This window comes from Schistocerca piceifrons, chromosome 1 (assembly GCF_021461385.2).
Source record: "Schistocerca piceifrons isolate TAMUIC-IGC-003096 chromosome 1, iqSchPice1.1, whole genome shotgun sequence".
NCBI classification, from domain to species: Eukaryota; Metazoa; Arthropoda; class Insecta; order Orthoptera; family Acrididae; genus Schistocerca; species Schistocerca piceifrons.
This window is the reverse complement of record NC_060138.1, coordinates 687,639,158-687,654,758: the sequence shown is the minus strand read 5'-3', so window position 1 is coordinate 687,654,758 and position 15,601 is coordinate 687,639,158. Positions and strand designations below refer to the sequence as shown.

The window sequence follows — 15,601 nt, the reverse complement described above, 5'->3', positions numbered from 1 at the left end:
TGAAAAATGAGACTCGAAATAGGGGGAAAAAAATATTCCCGAATCTAAGCCGCTCCTGAAATTTAAGACTCGAAATTCAAGGTGAGAGAAATGTTTTAGACCGCCCCTACAAATCGAAACAAAGTTGGCCCATTGCAACGTGAAACACAATTGAGGTCGAATGGATGAAGATACAGCTACAGTAGTTTGGTTCGAGTCGTAAGCTTGACAGTTAAGCTTTAACAAGTAGCCATTGCTGTGTCAGGCGCTTCCTTTTTCGCGTGCTTCGTCTGGTTTGAATCGATTGCTTATTTTGCTTTGATCTGATAAGTGTCGTTCTCTTTGATATAGGGGTTTACGTCACTCTAAGCTGAAAATGCATTATTGTACTGTGTCATGCATTGTTTGTCGCATTCTGATAATGAGTGTTCACGACCTGTCGCCGCTCGCGGCATGGCTTGCTTTTGTGCGCGCTACCGCGGCTTACAATAAAACAAAGAGAGGAATTGTCTCATAAGCGAAACAATGGCATGATACTGCTATTTGTTGTTACTTACACTGCTGCTTTCTTTGATAATGATCAACAAGAACCAGATAATAGACTGCGTATGATAGAAGATGTTCTGAACAAGAGTTTAGCGAAAATTTTCCTCCGTTTGAAAATCTTTGCAGATGCCTCTTTAGTACATTACATTCTGCACAGAAATTAGAGTCATCTTATATTTAAGAATCTAGTCAGTTGCCAAGCTTCATTTCTGACTGTATCACTATTCAACATAAGAATAATACGAATATAAACATGACATGATATGTATATTCTTCCGCGTTTGCTGTTGTCTCACTCTAGTTTCGTAGTTTATTAGACAGACAGATTTAAATGAGATAGCAGAAAACACAAAAGAATACATGTCATAATGTTTACATTCTTCTACCTTTTCTTTTAATTTATTTACTGACGAAGAGGTTTTGGCGCTAGTATTTATCTTTGTGCTTGCAAAGCATACCTGCGTTGCGCTACATGTATTTGATGGCAGAAGTTAGTTGTGGCGACACCTACCAACATTTTTCAGAACTTCCGCCTACTTTGCACTCGATTCTAAGCCGCAGGCGGTTTTTTGTATTACAAAAACCGGAAAAAAAGTGCGGCTTAGATTCGAGTAAATACGGTACACATCATCTGGCATCAACCCAAACAGCAGAAGCAGTCAGACATAACTCTGGACAGCGTCTCAGTGTCTATATTAGTATCCAGAAGACCAGACAAATTTATTTTGGACACACACTTGGATTTGTGTATTTATCCAGGTACTTTCCTGTATAATTACCGGCCATCAACTAATAATCCATCAATAGCCACTTACAGTGCAGAACATATTGAGCTGGACTTGGTGCTGCATTGTGCCTTCGTCTAGAATGTTTTCTGCTGCGAATGTCACAAGTCTATAATTGGAGATGATTTTCTGGCATATTACCATCCGTTGCCTGATGTAGCAAACACACAACTTGCTGACAGCTCACTGGACTTTACGCTGCTGGATTCTGATGCACTGCATTGATTCATAAGTGCCCAGCTTGAGCAAAAAGTAGATACGCAAAGTTGCTCAACAATTTTCCAGCAATAAACCGACAACATGGTGTGCCAAGAAAGATAAGTCACAACACTGAGCATTTCATCAAAATTACAATGGCCTGCCTGTTTCCTCCTGTCCTAGATGTTTAGCTCCCAGTCACCTTGTGATTGAACAGACGGAGTTTAACTCAAAGCTCAGGGAAGATCTCATTTACCCTTCTTGTAGTCCTTGGTCTTCCCCCTCTATCTTGAACCAAAAAGAGATGGCACGTGGTGGCTGTGCACTGAACACACGAACAATTCCAGATAACCCATAACCATTACTTAGGATACAGGGTACTTTTCCAGCTCAATATTATGTAAAAATCAACACCTATTTCTTTCAGGCACTGTTTTTAATGTGCATGTTTTACAGATTTTTTATTGATATCAGGTGATGCAGCACACTTTCTAAACAAATTAGACGTATTTTCAATATTTTTGAACCTGCTTAGGGTTATTAAAGAAATTAAAGAGAAATTGATGCAATTTTTTTCCAAAATACTTCCTGAAATTGAGGTCCCATTTAATCCAATGTTACACATTTGAAGGGGACCAAATTTTTACCAGCTATGCATGACATGATGGCTGAAGTACTAGACCTATTTAATTCCACCTATTTTGTATATTACAAGGATAAAAAAGTATCACATCTTACATTTTAATTTTTATAATTTTTTTCCTAATAAAAATTTGATTCTGCAATAAAGCTTAGGTCTACTACATGAGTATGGACTATTGCAAGTTACAGAAAAAAGTTAGAGCAATGCTTCATAAACTTTAGGAATTCTGAAAAATACAACTTGAGGGAATTTGTGAGTGAAGATACGAGTCCAATTAAACTGTGCCTCAGAACATTCCTGAAGCAAAGTCTTCAGCCTGCAGCATTTCTTCATCTTCAAGCTTCCTCTTGGCATTCCTTTTAGCACTTATTGCTTCTTTGGTAACTTGAAGAGTGAATCTTTCAGGTTCATGCACCTATTGTCAGTCATACGCAAGCAATTGGTCTTCCCTATTAGAGGCAAATTTTATGCCTAAATTTCTCAGGGCTTGCAACCTTCCTATCACTTCATCATTGAAACATATCACTGCATCTAGTACACCAACTTTTAATGTATTTAGTCCTACAAAAACATTCTTGGGTAATCTTTCCCACATGCTGTGGTTGAAACTTTCATTTGTATTCTGAGTGCCCCATGTAGACATTTACTAAGCAAAACAGAGTCCCCACGTCTCTACAAATTAGTTTTATTTCATTCACAACAGGCTCAGGAAGAGAAAGCTTATGATGGTATATTTGACCACTTTCTTTTGCTTTTTGATAACCACACCAAGAATCTTCTCCGTTATGGGAAAATCCATGAACAGGGTAGTCATCTATGGAGACCTTATGAAAGTAGGTGGCCCATACAGCTTTCTCATTGCTGTATCATCATTCAGAGGTGCAGTTCATCTAATGGCCAGTCCATAATAATTCTCAAGAAGGTCTGTTTCAGTTTCTGTCAATCTGCCTTGGCCAGAGAGAGATTTTCCATCAGATAGCAACTTTCCTTTCCTCTTCGTAGCTTCCTCAATCTAGCACTCATTCTCTTTTGCACATGTCCACAACACTCCAGTTTTGTTACCAAACATTGAACTCAATAATTTTATTGATAGCTTTAGAGTCCCCATCACCTAGGTACTTCGTATATGTAACGTTGCAGACGGGCACCAACCTATGAAATATTTTGGAGCTCCATCACACTCCATACCTCCACTGTAACCATCATAATTCTTAGAATACGGATGTTCAATATGTCCTTCAGTGTTACCATGGCAGGTGTGGTAGTACTTAGATAAGCACTTCAACATCAGCAACTTTTCCATTCTCCAGAGAAGTAGCACTTACAACACCATACAAGGAATGATATCCTCCATGTTGCCATGTCCCATCAAGTCCAACAGCAATATCCCTGGTTCCACTAATATTTACCATTTATTCTACTGCATGTTCCATAGATGCTTTAGACACAACCATAAAGGCACCAAAAAGTATTTTTATGTACTTGCTGAACCTACTGGGAGGAGGAGGAAGGCCCATCAAACCACAAAACGTTTGAGCAGCCTTTTTTCCTTTTCCTATTCCTATTGCACGAACTGCATACACCAACTTCAAATTAACATCATATGAATTATGCACAATGTTCTAAGTCATTTTTGAGGTAGATTTATTGCAGGATCTACACAGAACAGCTAATTTTGATGCTAAACCCTTCCTGCTACTTTGTTGTTCAGTTATTTCCAGACAGCCTACACCATCATATTGTTTACATTTCGCCACTTCCTTTATCAAAGAAGATAAGATGCCCGAATCAACAACAACAAATCCACTACAAACAGCATCATTGTTAACACAAAAATTTGAATCACTATGAGGTGTGCCATGTGGGAGTTTCTTCCTTGAAGAACTGATACATAGGTTACTTTCAACAGCGTGGCTTGCTTTGTTTGTGAAATGGTTATCACAGAATTTCCTTTTATTGAATTTCTTGATGTGTGGCATAGTTCATGTTTATTGCATACTAAAAGATATGTACTTCCACAAATATATGTATTACTTGGGCAACAAACATTCAGTAACATGTTGAACTAACTGCTTCAGCGAAACAAAAATAAATACTAGCAAAGATGATCATTTACAGACACTAGAAACCTGCACTGTTACCAACATATACAATGTATCATACATGTAATCGCTGGTATCAGAAAGTTCATAGTTCTTTTCTAAATAATATTGGTTTCTGTAACAGAAATAAAGGGGGCATGGCAGCATACGTGACCATAACTTTAAAATTTGGTATAAATAGGTCATTTTTCATTTTTTTTTTTTTTTTGTGGTTTTCGGGCGCACAACTTCAATGGTCATTAGCGCCCTGACTACTCTAAGAATGCACCGCGAGGCACAAGTTGACAACAACAACTAAAAGGGAAAACACAATAAAAGACAGACTGACAGGCATAGGATTAAAAACCTCATCAAATGTCCTTAGCGAGGTTTGTCAAATTGATAAAACAAAGAACACGAGCAGCTGCTCGTGGGTCATCCGCTAAAATGGCATCTAAAGTATTAGGCAGGTTAAGATCGAGGCGCAGTGTGTTAAGATCTGGACAGGACATTAAAATGTGTCTAACCGTCAGCAAGTTCCCACATGGGCAGAACGGCGCCGGCGCAGCCGTCAGCAGATGGCGATGGCTGAACCGGCAGTGTCCAATTCTTAACCTTGCTAAAACGACCTCCTCCCGCCGAGAAGGGCGTGAGGAGGACGTCCAAGCCACGGGAAGAGGTTTTAAGGCCCGAAGCTTGTTGTCGGTAAGTGCAGCCCAATCGGCATGCCACAGCGACACAACGCGCCGACAAATGACCCTGCTAAAATCGGACGAAGGGACACAACAAGAAGCTGTCCGAGGCTGGAGGACCGCAGCCTTGGCCGCGGCATCTGCAGCTTCGTTCCCAGGGATACCGACATGGCCAGGAACCCACATAAAGCTAACCGGCGTACCGACGTCCACCAGCTGCTGAAGAGAGCGTTGGATCCGGTGTACGAAAGGGTGAACCGGGTACGGATCACTGAGGCTCTGGATGGCGCTCAGGGAATCTGAGCAGATGACATAAGCAGAATGTCGGTGGCGGCAGATGTAAAGAACAGCCTGGTAGAGGGCAAAGAGCTCAGCTGTGAAGACCGAACAATGGCCATGGAGCCGGTATTGGAAACTTTGTGCCCCGACAATAAAGGAACACCCGACCCCGTCATTGGTCTTAGAGCCATCTGTATAAATGAAAGTCATGTTGTTGAACTTCGAACGAAGTTCCAAAAAACGGGAGTGGTAGACCGAACCGGGGGTGACCTCTTTTGGGAGCGAGCTGAGGTCGAGGTGAACGCGGACCTGAGCCTGGAGCCAAGGTGGCGTGCGGCTCTCGCCCACTCGAAAGGTTGCAGGGAGTGAAAAATGAAGGTGTTGAAGGAGGCGACGAAAGCGAACTCCAGGGGGTAGCAAGGCAGAGACATACAACCCGTATTGAAGGTCAAGAGAGTCGTCAAAAAAGGAACGATAAGACGGATGGTCGGGCATTGATAGTAGCCGACAGGCATACCGACAAAGCAGTATATCGCGCCGGTAGGTGAGTGGCAATTCGCCAGCGTCAGCATGAAGACTCTCTACGGGACTGGTATAAAATGCTCCGATCGCAAGTCGTAAACCCCGATGTTGTATGGAGTTGAGGCGGCGTAAGATGGATGGCCGTGCAGAGGAGTATACGAAGCTCCCATAATCCAGCTTGGAGCGGACGATCGACCGATATAGACGAAGTAGGACGGTTCGATCCGTTCCCCACGACATACCACTGAGAACACTGAGGACATTTAAAGAACGGGTACAACGGGCGGCCAAATATGACACATGTGGAGACCAGCTAAGTTTCCTGTCAAAGGTAAGGCCTAAAAATTTGATTGTCTCCACGAGCGGGAGAGCAACGGGACCGAGTCGTAAGGACGGTGGGAGAAACTCTTTGTAGCGCCAGAAGTTAATACAGACCGTCTTCTCGGCAGAAAAACGGAAGCCATTGGCGACACTCCAGGAGTAAAGACGGTCAAGAGAACGCTGAAGACAGCACTCCAGGACACGTGCACACTGCGCGCTGCAATAGATGGTAAAATCGTCCACGAAAAGGGAGCCTGATACATCAGCTGGGAGGCAATCCATTATTGGATTGATCGCGATGGTGAAGAGAGCGACGCTCAAAACTGAGCCCTGTGGCACCCCATTCTCCTGGCGAAAGGTGTCGGACAGGACAGAACCCACACGTACCAGAAACTGTCGATCCATTAAAAAGGAACGAATAAAAAGAGGGAGGCGACCGCGAAAGCCCCATGTATGCATGGTGCGGAGAATGCCCGCCCTCCAACAGGTGTCGTAAGCCTTCTCCAAATCAAAGAACACAGCCGCGGTCGGGCGCTTCCGCAAGAAGTTATTCATAATGAAGGTCGACAAGGTAACCAGATGGTCAACAGCAGAGCGGCGCCTTCGAAATCCACATTGTACATTGGTAAGTAGGCGTCGAGACTCGAGCAGCCAAACCAATCGAGAGTTAACCATTCGCTCCATCACTTTACAGACACAGCTGGTAAGCGAGATAGGTCGATAACTGGAAGGCAAGTGCTTGTCCTTCCCCGGCTTAGGAATCGGGACAACAATAGACTCGCGCCAGCATGCGGGAACATGTCCCTCAATCCAGATGCGATTGTATGTACGAAGAAGAAAACCTTTACCCGCAGGAGAAAGGTTCTTCAGCATCTGAATATGAATAGAATCAGGCCCTGGAGCGGAGGACCGTGATCGGCCAAGTGCGGTTTCGAGTTCCCGCATGGTGAATGGGGCATTATAACTTTCACAATTCGAGGAGCGGAAGTCAGGTGGCCTAGCCTCCTCTGCCTGTTTGCGGGGGAGGAAGGCAGGGTGGTAATGAGCGGAGCTCGAAACCTCGGCGAAAAAGCGGCCGAAGGCATTGGAGACAGCCTTAGGGGCCACAAGGACTTCATTCGCGACCTTCAAGCCAGAAACTGGGGAGTGGACCTTAGTGCCAGATAGCCGGCGCAGGCTACCCCAGACAACAGAAGAAGGAGTAGAACTGTTGAAGGTGCTTGTGAAAGCAGCCCAGCTGGCTTTCTTGCTTTCTTTAATAATACGACGACACTGAGCACGTAATCGTTTATAATTAATACAATTCGCCACTGTAGGGTGGCGTTTAAAGGTGCGTAAAGCACGTCGACGAGCACGTAAAGCGTCTCTACATGCTGCGGTCCACCAGGGGACCGGTACGCGACGTGGAGAAGAAGTAGTTTGAGGGATGGAATATTCAGCAGCAGCGAGAATGACTTCCGTGAGGTGTGCGACCTGACGATCGCAGCTTGTGAAGGTTTGATCCTGAAAGGTCGCCCTGGAAGAGAAGAGCCCCCAGTCTGCCTTGGAGATGGTCCAACGAGAGGAGCACGGAGAGGGAGTATGCTGCAGGAGATGGATAACACACGGGAAGTGGTCGCTCGAATATGTATCAGAAAGTGCGTACCACTCAAACCGGCGTGCAAGTTGGGGAGTACATATAGAGAGGTCTAAATGGGAATAGGTATGAGATGTGTCCGAAAGAAAAGTAGGGGCGCCAGTATTGAGGCAGACAAGATTGAGCTGGTTGAAAAGGTCTGCTAACAAGGAGCCCCTCGGGCAGGATGCTGGAGAGCCCCAAACAGGATGGTGGGCATTGAAGTCTCCAGTTAACAAAAATGGTGCAGGTAGCTGAGCAATAAGTTGCGTCATGTCTGCCCTGGTAACGGCAGATGACGATGGAGCGTAAACGGTACAAAAGGAAAACGTAAAAGTGGGGAGAGTAATGCGGATGGCAACTGCCTGCAGGCCGGTGTGCAACGTGATGGGATCGTAGTAAATATCATCCCGGACCAGCAACATAACCCCTCCATGAGCGGGGATACCTACCACAGGGGGTAGGTCAAAACGCACAGAGGTGCAGTGTGCCAAGGCAATTTGATCGCATGGGCGTAGCTTCGTTTCCTGGAGGGCTACGACGAGCGGACGATGCAAGCGGAGCAGCAACTTCAAGTCCTCTCGGTTGGAGCGAATGCTGCGAATATTCCAGTTAATAAGTGCCATCGTAAGAAAAGGAAGATGAGAGAAGGGGTCACCTCGAAGGCCGCTTAGGGCCTGGCTTCGAGCGAGCACTGCTGCCGCTAGCAGGAGGCGGACAGTCATCGTCCATGGGGTCTATAGGGTCATCGGCCATCTCGGGAGGATGGCCGGGAGGGGGAGCTTCCTCCGCCGGTGAACGGCCAGATGTTCGGCTACCAGCGGTGCGGCCAGGCGAAACGGATGACGGCCTGGGGCGGCAACCGCTGGGTGGCGCAGGAGAAGAAAGGCGCCGCGGCGGAGAAGGAGAACTGTGCTTCCTATGCGCCTTTTTAGAAGGACGTTTGGTGGAAGTACCGGTCGAAGGCTGGGAGGTCGAGGGACGGAGGAAGTCTGCACGGGATGGTTCCTTCTTGAAGGCCCATGCATCTGACTTCGGGGTCTTCGACTGAGCAGAAGCTGAGGAAGTGGCTGGTGTCTGTGGGGTGATGGGAGGAAGAGGAGACGTCGACCGTGCGATCTTAGCACTGGCCGAACGGACGACCGTGGTGCTGAAGGTCAGATCGCATGTCTGGGTTGCTACCTCCCGGGTAGTCCGAGGAGAGGCGAGGACAGTGCTGTATTTCCCCGCTGGGAGCAGCGTGGGCTTCCTACTAGCCAATAGCTTGCGAGCAGCCGAGGTGGACACTTTCTCTTTGACCCGAATTTCCTGGATACAGTGTTCTTCCTTATAGACAGGACAGTCGCGGGAGGATGCGGCATGGTCACCCTGACAGTTCACACAACGAGGAGACGGAGGTGGACAGTCACCCTCATGGGCATCCCTGCCACAAGTGACACATTTAGCCGCATTGGAGCAAGACTGTCGAGTGTGATTGAAATGCTGACACTGGTAGCAGCGCGTAGGTGTCGGGACATAGGGGCGAACAGAAATAACCTCGTAGCCCGCCTTGATGCGCGATGGCAGCTTAACACTATCAAAGGTTAAGAAAAGTGTCCGGGTCGGTACAAGGACATTATTGACCTTTTTCATGACCCGATGGACAGCCGTCACGCCCTGCTCAGCGAGGAAAGATTGAAGCTCCTCGTCAGTCAATCCGTCGAGAGAGCTACTATAGACTACACCACGAGACGAATTCAAAGTGCGGTGGGCCTCCACCCGGACAGGGAACGTGTACAAGAGTGTGGCCCGAAGCAGTTTTTGTGCCTGAAGGGCACTCTCAGTTTCCAGTAATAAGGTACCGTTACACAACCTGGTACAAGATTTGACAGATCCGGCTATGGCATCTACGCCCTTTTGAATAACGAAAGGGTTGACAGAGGAAAAATCCTTTCCGTCCTCAGATCGAGAAACTACGAGGAACTGTGGGGCAGGCGGTAGTACTTTTGTCACTGTTGGCTGGTCACGTTTCCGTTTGTGGGTCGAAGTCGAAAGCGATGGAGTAGAATCCATTGCGGAGGAATCCCCCATGATTGCCAGCGTCTCCGATGGCGCGCTCCTTCCTTGTGGGGACCCTCTCAGAGGGCACTCCCGCCTTAGGTGAATGTTTACACCTCAGGTCACACCTCCCGAGAAACAGACGGAGGGACCAATCGGCATGGTCAGAAGGTATCAGCTCAGGCAATCACCCCTCCCCGGGCCTGGCCTTTACCAGGGGGTACGCGCGTGCCTTACATGTCTACCCAGGGCGGGGACTTACGCGTTACCCCGTCACCGGCTACGCGTGCGAACGCGTGGGTCGGCCTTCAGACACGCACAGGGAGGAAGGAAGAAGAGGAAAAAGAAGAGAGAGGGAGAAAGAGGACAGACTGTCTCAAACGCCGAGGCGGAGACCAGAGAAGGCAAGGAGAAGAAGGCAATGAGAAAGCAAGGAGAAGGAGGCAATGAGAAGGCAAGGAGAAGAAGGCAATGAGAAGGCAAGGAGAAGTCAAGGGAAAGAGTAAGGAAGACAGTGAAGTGGAGAAGAGCAAAGAAAGGAACCAACAAAAGGAAGGAAGAAACGAGAAGTGAAAAACCAAAAAGACCACGATTATAGGTCGTGAAACCGTCCGTCTCCGGACGCAGGCGCTAACTACCCCCGTGAGGGGGATGGACTCCTTTTAGTCGCCTCTTACGACAGGCAGGAATACCTCGGGCCTATTCTAATCCCCGGACCCGCAGGGGGGATTTTTCATTTGAAACCCTATAATGTATAAATGAATGTAATCAGGAAAGACTATAGAGTTTAATAAAGTCATAAAAAATTTGATTTTTCCACCATTTATAGGTACCCTGTATCCTTAACGGTTTACAATAGGCTATTTTAGTATGTTGCAAATATGGTTCAGATTGTTGCATTCCGAGTGATTATAACATTTCAACATTTTCTGTAAATACTCTCACAAAACATGTTATTTTTATGTAATTAAAGCTTAGAAATCATTAAATTTCAAGATTTGGTCACATGATCAAAAACATTCTGTCATTGGCTGAAGCTCTGGTGACATCACAGGCTATATGTGCATTTTAGGAGTATTATAGGAGTGTTAGCTTAAGTTTTTGCATCTTTTTTCTGCAAACAGTTTAGTTATTTACTGAAGGGTTTACAGCTTTTAAGTAGCAATGGAAATTTTTGGAAGCTGATAGTGAAAACCTTCTGAAAGTTGATATGTTTACGAACTCCTTGTTCTTCAAAAACAACCCAGATTTTTATGTTCTGGAAATAAGAAATGTGAAAACTGCATTGCTTGGTGACTAAGATGGAAGTACTGTGGCACGGCAATAAACCACAGAACTGAAACTGAGGGAATCTGTAACTGGACTATTTGCTCAGACCATGCTGAAAAGGTTTTCCAGGGCAACTCGTGGAAGCCCACACAAAAACCACAGTCAGAACTTTTTCATTTGGAAGATAATTCTGACTGTTCATTGCTGTGGTTGTTGCCACAACTACTACTGTTCTTCAAGTACCTCTCTTCTCAATTTTCAAGTTTTCAGATAGTGTAATAACAATCATGGGGAACTGCCGAGTATCACCTGTTCACCTTCACCTTCAAGAGTTTTAAAAATTGCAGTTTTTGTGTTTCTCCAATTTAAATCACTGTAAAGTTATGTCTATAAAACAATTGACACAGCAGAACCTTAAAACATCTGTTACTCTACTGCATGCTTAACTGCTGCCGAAACACTATGATTTAGAAGGGATTATGCAGGGGCAACTTTTATTTTATCACAATGACTTGGTCTTATTGCATTTCCTTGTACATTCCAAGCAATGTTCTGTTTTTCTCTCTTTCACAGTTGTAAAGCTTTACAACAGGCTCAATGGAGACAACTGGAAGTGGCAAATTATTCTTAAATGGTTTCTCAGATTCTTCAGAATAAGAGCTACATCAGGCATGAAATACGGTTTCTTAACACTATCCTTGTGATTCATCTCAAATTAATCAGGTGTAAAATGAAGAGAAATATTAAAATTTTGTAATATGATATAGAATTTAAAGTTCTGACATAACTGTATTACAAACAAAGTAAACTACAGCATGCTACCTACTACACTAGAAGTGAAAACATGTGCACATGGAGTGTTTACTTACATCAAAATCATACTCACAGAAATAAACACACGTAGTGATTGCTATCTCATTTGGACCTCTATAAGTGAGTTACAACCAAATTTTATGCATGTTCTCATTCTTCACAACACTCGAAAACAAATTTTCAGGGGTTTTTAAATACGTATATGTACAATGTGGTACTACACACCATTTGTAATTCATTTTCCAAAACTCAAATTACAAAACAAGATATATCTGTGAATGACCTTTACAACATTAGGAGCAGCATACTACCTAGTGACATCACAGGCATCACACAGCTCAAATGAAGTGTTTTAGCAATCAAATTATTTGAATTTCACTTCCTGCAAAAAACTTTCATGAGAAAAATAAACATGTTACGAGCATAAAATGACTTAATTAACCACTTAAGATGATTCCCAGAAAACAGTCAGATACCATAGTATGCCAAAGTGTTGCAACTGTGTTTAGCGTACCAGATTATGCAAATGCTTCTACACAAATTCCTGTGGCAAACGAAGACATTTCGTACTGCTGTAGTCACTCCATCAATTTGTTCAATAGTCATTATCTGACATTCGGTTTGCACTATGCTGATCAATCATGGCAGTGGTTCAATGACTGAGTTGCACGAACTGTCATTATGTTTTGCATACTTGAATGATGTTCTCATCTTTTCAGCCACAGCAGAACAGCATCTGCAACACCACGTGAAGATCTTCAAACACCTAGAAGAGGATTGTGTGGTGTTTAACACTGCCAAGTGTGTTCTCAGCAAACCTCACATCACCTCTGTGCCAACTAATTTTGCCTGCATGATCACTGTCACTACCCGAGAAAGTGGAAGCAATCATGTATATCCCATTGCAGAAACCATCCAGGGATTATTGTGTTTCTCGGGGATGCCAAATTTTTACTGGCAACATTTGCTCCACTCAGACAAGTTGCAAGAACCACAAACTGCAGCACTTACTGGTCTCAGAACTATGGAGGACTCACCTACCCTCTGTGGAATTCACCCATCCACTGGACAGATGAGATGAGCTCTGTTTTTAAGTGAAACAAAGTCTAGCAAATGTTGCAATCCTGGCACACCCTGCATTGGATGCACCACTTGCGTTAGTAGTCGATGCCAGTCATACACCTATCGGTGCAGTGTAACCCCAAGTCTATGGCACATGGCAATCATTTGCCTCCTTGTCATGTAAGCTCTCCACTTCTCAAAGGAAATGGTGTGTTTACAATCATGAGCTTCTGTCTGCGTATGAAGCAATTAGGTACTTGTGACCCAGTTGGAGACCACAGAAGTCATTACAGCCTGTCATGGGCATGTGTCCATTGGAGAATTTCCAGACACAGCAATGTGGTCTGCGCATGTGCTCACTGATGGTGTGTGTCCACTTCCTCCTAATATCTGTTACCTATTGGGTGCCACTGACTCTTTTACCCACTGGATGGAAGCTATGCCAGCTGGAACATATTGGTGGACATGCTAGCCTTTGTCTTCATTTCAAACGAGTTTCTCGCTTTGTGTGTCCACTACACATTACTATGGACCACAGCTGATAATCTGAGTCAGAGTTATTTACCCATCTCGGGAAATTCAGTGGCACCTTCCATCATCAGTTACCATTCTGCAAGCAATGATATCATTGAGTGACAACATCTTTCCCTAAAAGCTACATGAATGTGTCACATCACCAACTGCACAATTGCATTACCTATGGTCTTACTTGGTCCTTGACACTAATTACATTCTCAGTGAAGCTTTTATATGGTGAAACATTTTGGACCATGGCCTGTCAGATTTCATTTGTCGCCTGAGGAACCACGTTGCATGCTTTCACCTCCAGACGCGAACCATACCTATCTTTGGACATCAGGACTACAAACATGCATGCAAGTAATGTTGCATACAGATGGCATCAAACCATTTTTATATGCTCTGTTCACAGTCTCACCATGAGTGATCAAAATAGAAGAACAAAAACTGGATATTGTACTGAGTGGTAAAACTACTGCCATCTCAATCAACACGGTAAAACTGGAATACTTATTTCCAGAAATGCCGCCTGCACTTGTACCTCAAAGCAAGCCTCAGTCTCAAATACATGTACTACCATCTAAAACAAATTGACAACCTGACCGAAAAAGATTCCACATATTGAATTCATTTTCCTACCAGATATTAGGATGATACTCCATCTCTCCCTAGGAGTAGTTTGTTGCGAATATGATGACAGTCGCCTACTGTATACTGTAGCTGTAAATTAGTTTGTGGACCAGCTGCCAAATGCACTCCATTAGACATTGGTGGTTGGTTGTCTAACAATTTACTAAGTCTGGTTTCCGATTAGGGGAGGAGGGGGAAGATGGATGAAGAATGCACTGAAACATGTTAACCCGTATCAATAATAGTTAATAATGAACTTGCACACTGTTCTTCCAGTTTTTATCTCAGTAGTCTGATTAATTTTTTGCCTTTTTGATGGCCGTATTTTTTTTCACAAAGATGATTAATTTTTCTGTGTTTTGCAGAGTATAAACACTGGTAAAAGAGTTATTACCAAGAATTATGTCTGGGGCTGAGCTGAAACCCCATTTCAATATCCCATTTTATCCCATGATAAATATTCTTCACTAATGGGATTCACTTTATGTCATAGTCCCTTTATAGAACTTATTTATGGGTAGATTTACCAATAACGAAGATGATAAATGTTTTGGCAAATGTTATATGCAACTTTCTTACAGATAGATGTTTTCAATATGGGACATACGAAAGTGTGCTATGATGTACAATTTAAGAAGTACAAGGAAGGAAGATTAGGGCCCACTGTGTTTCCAAGAAGGTTGTTAGAGTTGGCTGAGAAATATAAAATCATGAATTACGGTTAAAGGAGACAGTACATAGATCAGATGGTTCAAGTTTACATGTGCGAACACAAATGAGAAATTAAACAAGAGAAGATACACTGTGTACATTTTATGATATTACATTTAGCAGATTTACAAGAAAAACTGATTTTTGAGGCCACTGATAGTGGTGGCTGTTTTACACATCTTTAATTGCTTCTGTACTACAGAAAAAAAATGCAGTAACTTATTGCTTAGGGAAGAAGTGCTCACTGCACAACAGAATCATTATGCGTGTTCATAAATATATTTAAAAAATATGGTCCAATTCATCTTTATGGTGACCGTGATGCAGCCATCTTCTACAACTGTTTCTATATTTTGTTTTAAACTGGCGAATGGCAGTCTTTATGAACACAGTGACTAGAGAGAAAACCTATACTAACCTCTACTAGATTTGTCTCATTTAGAAGTGGTAAGTAAACAATTACAATGCTCTGTCTTCTTACAGTGGAAAAACAGAACAAGTAGCACAATGGTTTGCCTTTCTTATTTTCAATTGCTACTTTGTGTTCCTACATATTTGATATTTAAGTTTGATGAAAAAGTAGCGTCTCTACAAACAAAGACATATTTTAATTACATGTGTGTAATTTGTGTACCACTAACAAATTTCATGTTATAATGCTTTCTGTGAATTTTTATGATTTATTACTGCTGTTTTGAGCAAAAGTTTTAAAAGAATCTACAGATCTGCTTCAGAACCATGGTATACTTTTTCCACAGTAATATGTAGATATCTATCTATTTTATAGAAAGTGACTCCAAAAGCAGATTGAAAAAACTGTTACGACACAAAGAAGGAAAATTTGTCAGATTATTTTCCTCTGTCCTGAGTGTGGTTTGCAGTCTCTGTAATTAAGTTTG

The 15,601-nt window shown here is 43.6% G+C and overlaps 1 protein-coding gene across 4 annotated transcripts in view; it reads right to left on the bottom strand.

The window, feature by feature from the left end:
* Positions 1-15,601, bottom strand: part of LOC124709673 (USP6 N-terminal-like protein) — a 143,192-nt gene that overhangs the window by 51,838 nt on the left and 75,753 nt on the right. The window lies entirely within an intron of this gene.